We start from the raw sequence: 6,089 nt of genomic DNA, 5'->3' as shown, positions 1-6,089 counted from the left end.
CTCACAATTTTCCGTTGATCGTGTACAAAAAACGATGAAATGCAATGTTTATGTTAATGAAATGTGAAATATTATGGTATTGCTGGTTGAATAACTTCAGAAAAGTAATCAGTTAGATATATCAGGACTTGAGCCTCGGGAATAATTGCGTTTGAATGAAAAACTTGAATTTAAGTAAGTTGTGAGGGAATGACATGCACACATTTGCATATTCATATCAACCATTCAAGAACTGTTTCTTCAAAAATTAGCGAAACTTCAAAATGTCATAACTTCCTTATTTTACATCCGATTTCAATCAAAATTTTACCAATGAACTCTTAATATTTTACTCTTTCTTATCAGGCTAACTTGTATTTGGACTGGATTTCCCCTTTAGATATTGCCATGTTTTGCTATACGACACAACAGTGAGTTAAATGCAAGATACCTGGGAGTCACTGGCCTGTACACGAAGACGTAAATGAAATTCTCTCCTATACACACAGTAAAGTTTGTATATGCAGGAAATGGCACACAACTCATTTTGGAGGGAAAAAAAAATATTGCATTTAACAATTGATTTTCAGTCACATGTAATTCTTGGCCTACTTTCAAGAATTGCCGTCTTTCTACTATATTCAGAACTAATTCTTAATAGTATTGTAAAACAAACTAATAAACTTGTTGATTGTGAATTGCAACTCAACACTTCGGAAGCTTGACATGTATGTAACACCTCCAGGAACATAACTGCAGTCTGTGAACAAATCCATGCCGACCTTGAAGATTGCATCAATTATTGGCAAAGTGCTTTGGGGTGTACCCGAACCAGATTAACTCACGGCAAATTATACCATGCACAACACTATGGTCGTATTGGTACTGATCAGGGAGTGTAGATGATGCACTCCATCATAAGGAGACCAAAAATAAATAAATAAATAAATAAATAAATAAATGTTTTCACTGTATTTAGCCTGTGGTGAACATCTGCAATCCCTGATCAGTACCAATAATGGAACTTAAATACATACATGATATTGTTCTTTTCACTGCGACGATCACTGAAAGTACATGTAGGCTAACAGTACTGTATGGATTTTTCACTTTTGCTATTTTGAGAGAAATATCAGAATGTTAGTGGATTTCAAGGGGTGAGTGAGAAAAAACTTCTACCTTGCTAGAACCTTGGAGAAAGAAGTCAAACTCAATGGGTATACATGAATAGTCTCTTAGAATCTAATCAGTCTCATCATACTCCACATAATCATGGTATGGAGGGCTACTTTCAATCTCGACACAGCAGAGTTTTTGGTAAAGACAAGAGGATATGAACAAAGAAAAAATAATGCATTGCAACTGGAGGCGGGAGGGTATGCAAGGCTGTCATGAACACGCGATGTGATCAGCAAGACTCCTCCCTTGTCAATTTGTCAGTCAGTTGCAAGACTCCTCCCTATTCTCCATACATGTTGTAATACATTTCTAATACCTCTCTCAATGTGACCGATTTCAAGAATATCTCAGAAAGAAAATATTAACTACCGAATACTGCATTTCCTATCAGGTCTACAAGAAAATTGCAAAGAATTCCAAACAAATGTAACTACTGGCCTCTTATTTGCGTCAAATATCTGCTGATTGATTGGAAGCACTTGAGGGGAAAAAAATGAAATGGCTGATATTTTGATTTGATTTGTTTTGATTTCTATTCCTTTTTGCACTAGAATATAACAGAAAGCCAATCGAACAAAGTTCTTGAGTAATACCTTAACAGTGAATTACAAGGACATTGGTTGATGAATAAAATGAAGTGAATAAAATTGTTTTTCTTAATAGTGCAAAACGATTTCGAGCAAGTGTCTTTACATGTTAGATAAAATTACAATTTTACGTACCCAGGGGCGTCACCAGCTTTTTTTCAAGGGGGGTGCGTTTTGACACTAATGTTTACGAGATTTTTTTTTTGACAGACATTTAGAATATAGGAAGCTCTCAGTCATTAGACTTTTACTGTTTTTTTAAGGAAACCAAGCGGGGAAAGGGCACCGGTAGCTAGGATTTCATCTTGGGGGGGGGGGGGGGGGGGGGGGGGCACCGGGCGCAACTGCTGGCAATTACTGGCAGCAACATCAGGTGAATGGCATAATAATTAAACGCGAGCGAGCAAAGAGAGCGAGCTTTGAAATTTTGTCATTTTACAGTCCAAAAACTGCCATTTGGAGCCATCTTTTTTCGCTTTGGAAATAAAGGAGGGGTGGGGGCACAACGGGCGCAACTGACGGTAATTACTGGCAGCAACATCAGGAGAATTGCATAACAATTAAATGCGAGCGAGCGAGCGAGCTTGAAAATTTTAACATTTTACAGTCCAAAAACTGCCGTTTGTAGCCATATTTTTTTGCTTTGGAAATTAGGGGGGGCGCACGAGGCGCAACTGCTGGCAATAACTGGCAGCAACATCAGATAAATGGCATAACAATTAAATGCGAGCGAGCGAAGAGAGCGAGCTTGAAAATTTTGACATTTTACAGTCCAAACACTGCCATTTAGAGCCATCTTTTTTCGCTTTGGAGATAAAGGAGGGGTGGGGGCGCAACGGGCGCAACTTCCGGTAATTACTGGCAGATACATCAGGAGAACTGCGTAACAATTAAATGCGAGCGAGCTTGAAAATTTTAACATTTTACAGTTCAAAAACTGCCGTTTGTAGCCGTATTTTTTTTTTTTTTTTTTTTTTTTTTTTTTGCTTTGGAAATTAAGGGGGGCGCATCGGGTGCATCTTACTGCTGGCAATTACTGGCAGCAACATCAGGTAAATGGCATAACAATTAAATGCGAGCGAGCGAAGAGAGCGAGCTTGAAAATGTTGACATTTTACAGTAAAAAACAAACAAACTGCCGTTTGTAGCTATATTTCTTCGCTTTAGAATTTAAGGGGGCGCATCGGGCGCATCTGCTGGCATATACTGGCAGCAATATCAGGAGAGCATAATGATTACATTCGAGCGAGCGGAACGAGCGAGCTTGAAAATATTACATTTTACAGTCCAAAAACTGCCGTTCTTTTCTTAGCCATATTTTTTCGCTTTGGAAATTAAGGGGGAGGGGCACCGGGCGGAACTGCTGGCAATTACTGGCAGCAACATCAGGTGAATTGCATAAAGATTAAATGCGAGCGAACGGAGCGAGCGAGCTTGAAAATTTTGACATTTTACAGTCCTCAAATTGCCGTTTGTAGCTATATTTTTTTTTTTTTGCTCTGGAAATTAAGGGGGGGGGGCGCACCAGGCGCAACTGCCGGCAATTACTGGCAGCAACTTCAGGAGAATGGCATTACGACTAAATGCGAGCGAGCTTGAAAGTTGTGACATTTTAATGTCCAAAAACTGCCGTTTGAAACTATATTATTTTTTTTTGTGGAAATTAAAGGGGGAGGGGACGCCCGGTGCGCCCGGTGCGCCCCTCTCCCTGGATCCCCCATTGGTAGTCAAGGGTGTGGGTTTATGTCCATGACTGGGGGAGGTTTGACCAGCGAGGTGGCGTCGAAGTGACCAAGCGGGGAAAGGATGTCCAAAATCAGCACTTTAGAGCATCCCCTAAACTAATTGTGCGTGTTTGTTTGTCTGTGTGTATTATGTACATGGAAAAGTTAGGAATTAGCCCAGGTCAAGTCTTTTTACTGGCAATGCAAGACATTTTTACATACACTAGTATGTAAAGCAACACTGCAAAATCATAGCTTTGATATAACGAAGCGTAAAGTACAAAGGTGTACATTCTACATCACATCGCGCAACATTGTAGCCACTCTTCGTTCGGATGTACTGAGTACACTGCGCACATCCTGCTTATATGCAGAATGCCAGAAATCACGCTGAATCACAATCTTTTGTCGGGTCCGGGCTTTTTGAACAATGTTTCACACTATATACCTATCTAATTATGGTTAAAAGAAATCATAGAAAAATGTCTTGATCACCCTTTCATTCAAAAGCAGTTTACGATACACCTGAATTACTATTTCGGTATTTTTTTTTTTTTTTTTTTTACCAGCGGATTGGGAGGGGGACGCACCCCCCCCCCCCCCCGCCCCCCTCCGTAATTACGCCACTACTTTTGGGTGAAATAACTTGGACAGATTTCTTGAATTCTAACAAAAAAGCAAGAAAATCTTTTCATCGCGGGAATTATGATTATGTGGGGTGGGGCAAATGATATGCTTGCCTCCCAATATCTTTATGGGGGCAACATTTTTGTTTTCTTTCAAAAGCAAGAAAATCCTCTCATTTCGGGAATTATTAATTATGGGGGGGGGGGCAAAATTAAAATATGCTGGCCAATCCAATATTTTTATGGGGGTAACTTTCTGTTTTTCTGTCAAAAAAAAAGATAAGAAAATCTTCTCGTCTCTGGAATTATGGAGGGGGGGGGGGGTGGGCAAAATGATATGCTTGCCCCTCCATCTTTTGTTAATGAGGCTAAGGCTCGCTCATGGGCTGGCAATATGGAATGGTCAGAAGTAACGTACATAGACCCTACATACTTGTAAGTGTGCACACGTACATGCAAACGTGTATAAGTGCTCCGTATCGTCCAATACGGATGTACAGTACGGTCGATAAATAATAAACACTGTAGATTACTAATAGATATGTATAAAATCAGTGCTGCCAGAACCAGGGGTGCGAATTGATTTGTGTGTGTGTGTGTGTGTGTGTGTGTGTCCCTGGTGCAAAATATGAAAAAAAATAGAAAAGAGTAATTATTTAGCGTCCGGCGTTGAGGTCTCTCGCAGATTGATTTTTTTTTTTTTTTTTTTAAGGATCTGAAGGGGGGTGCGTTCGCACCCAACGCACCCCCCCTGGTGACGCCCATGGTACCAGCTGTTAAAAAAGACAATTACACATATCTATGAGCAATAAGAATGCAGGTGACCATTATCGTAAGCACAGAGGACAATAGAATCGCTTTGTTTTGGATATCCCTGCCATTTCAAAACCAATTTTCATCAAATAAGCATTGAATTCCTCTTCGAATTATATCCAGGCCCCCTACCTTCATAGTTCTTTAGAGGTTCGTCATTATGTAATACACACACGGAGAACTGAAGCCCCATCGCATACAAAACCCTATCATCCCCCATATGATTTACTTTATTCTAGTATACAGGTTTAGATGCACACTGTCATTGAAGACAAAAAAAAAACCATAGAAAGGTTGCTCTAACAGGTGGGATGCCTCCTAATAGGTCTGTAGTGCATCATGACGATGTGAGACATCACATGGCTAGCGGGAAAAAAATTAGTAACATTCAAAATTATTATCCATGGTTCATTTCCTTCATATGGCATGTAGGCCTATAGATATACTGTATATCAGTATATCTTGCGATGTCCTTGTAATCCTCAGATGTTTGCACTTTTAGACGGGTTGTATAGAAGTAAGCGCATGCATCTTTCATTCTAATCCAGACAGGTTTGGCGTGATCCCTGATCAATTCTTCCATGACGTACTGGTGCTGGTAAAAAGAAATGATTACACAAGGAAAACAAATCAGTTGGCTTTCCAATACAATGGACTTAACTGCTCCCATAGATTCTGAAAATGAATGGATAGCAAAGAAGTTGACTGAATCCATAAGCAAGTTCAAATTAAAAGGAATGACAGAATCCCTTCATCACATTAGCACTTTAATAGTGTCTCGCGTCAGTGTTTACTTTGATGAATCTTCTGGAAATAATTCAAGTCTTTGTTGTTGTTGTTGTTTCTTCTTTCTTATTCATCATCATTATCAAGCAGAGTTACGACCATTACTGTATCATTTGTCTCTTGGGTGAAGATTTTCACATCTGTAATTTACACTTCCAACAATATTTGCAATAAATCAATTTTTCATATTCATTTTAGCTAATGGATTGGATTCGGGAGTCTGGAGTAGGTAATCCCCCCCCCCCCAAAAAAAAACAACAAAAAAACAACAAAAAACAAAAAACCAAAGCAAAACAAACAAACAAACAAACAGAAGAACTTAAAGCATCTAAAATCTGCATTTTGTAGAAACTCATTTACATGCCTATTATTCATTGATTTGGCTCTGCAATTTT

Source organism: Diadema antillarum, unplaced genomic scaffold (genome assembly GCF_040938485.1).
Source record: "Diadema antillarum isolate AM-2024a unplaced genomic scaffold, OU_Dant_1.0 seq00002191_RagTag, whole genome shotgun sequence".
Taxonomy (NCBI): Eukaryota; Metazoa; Echinodermata; class Echinoidea; order Diadematoida; family Diadematidae; genus Diadema; species Diadema antillarum.
The sequence above is the reverse complement of the archived record's forward strand: the minus strand, read 5'-3'. Positions refer to the sequence as shown.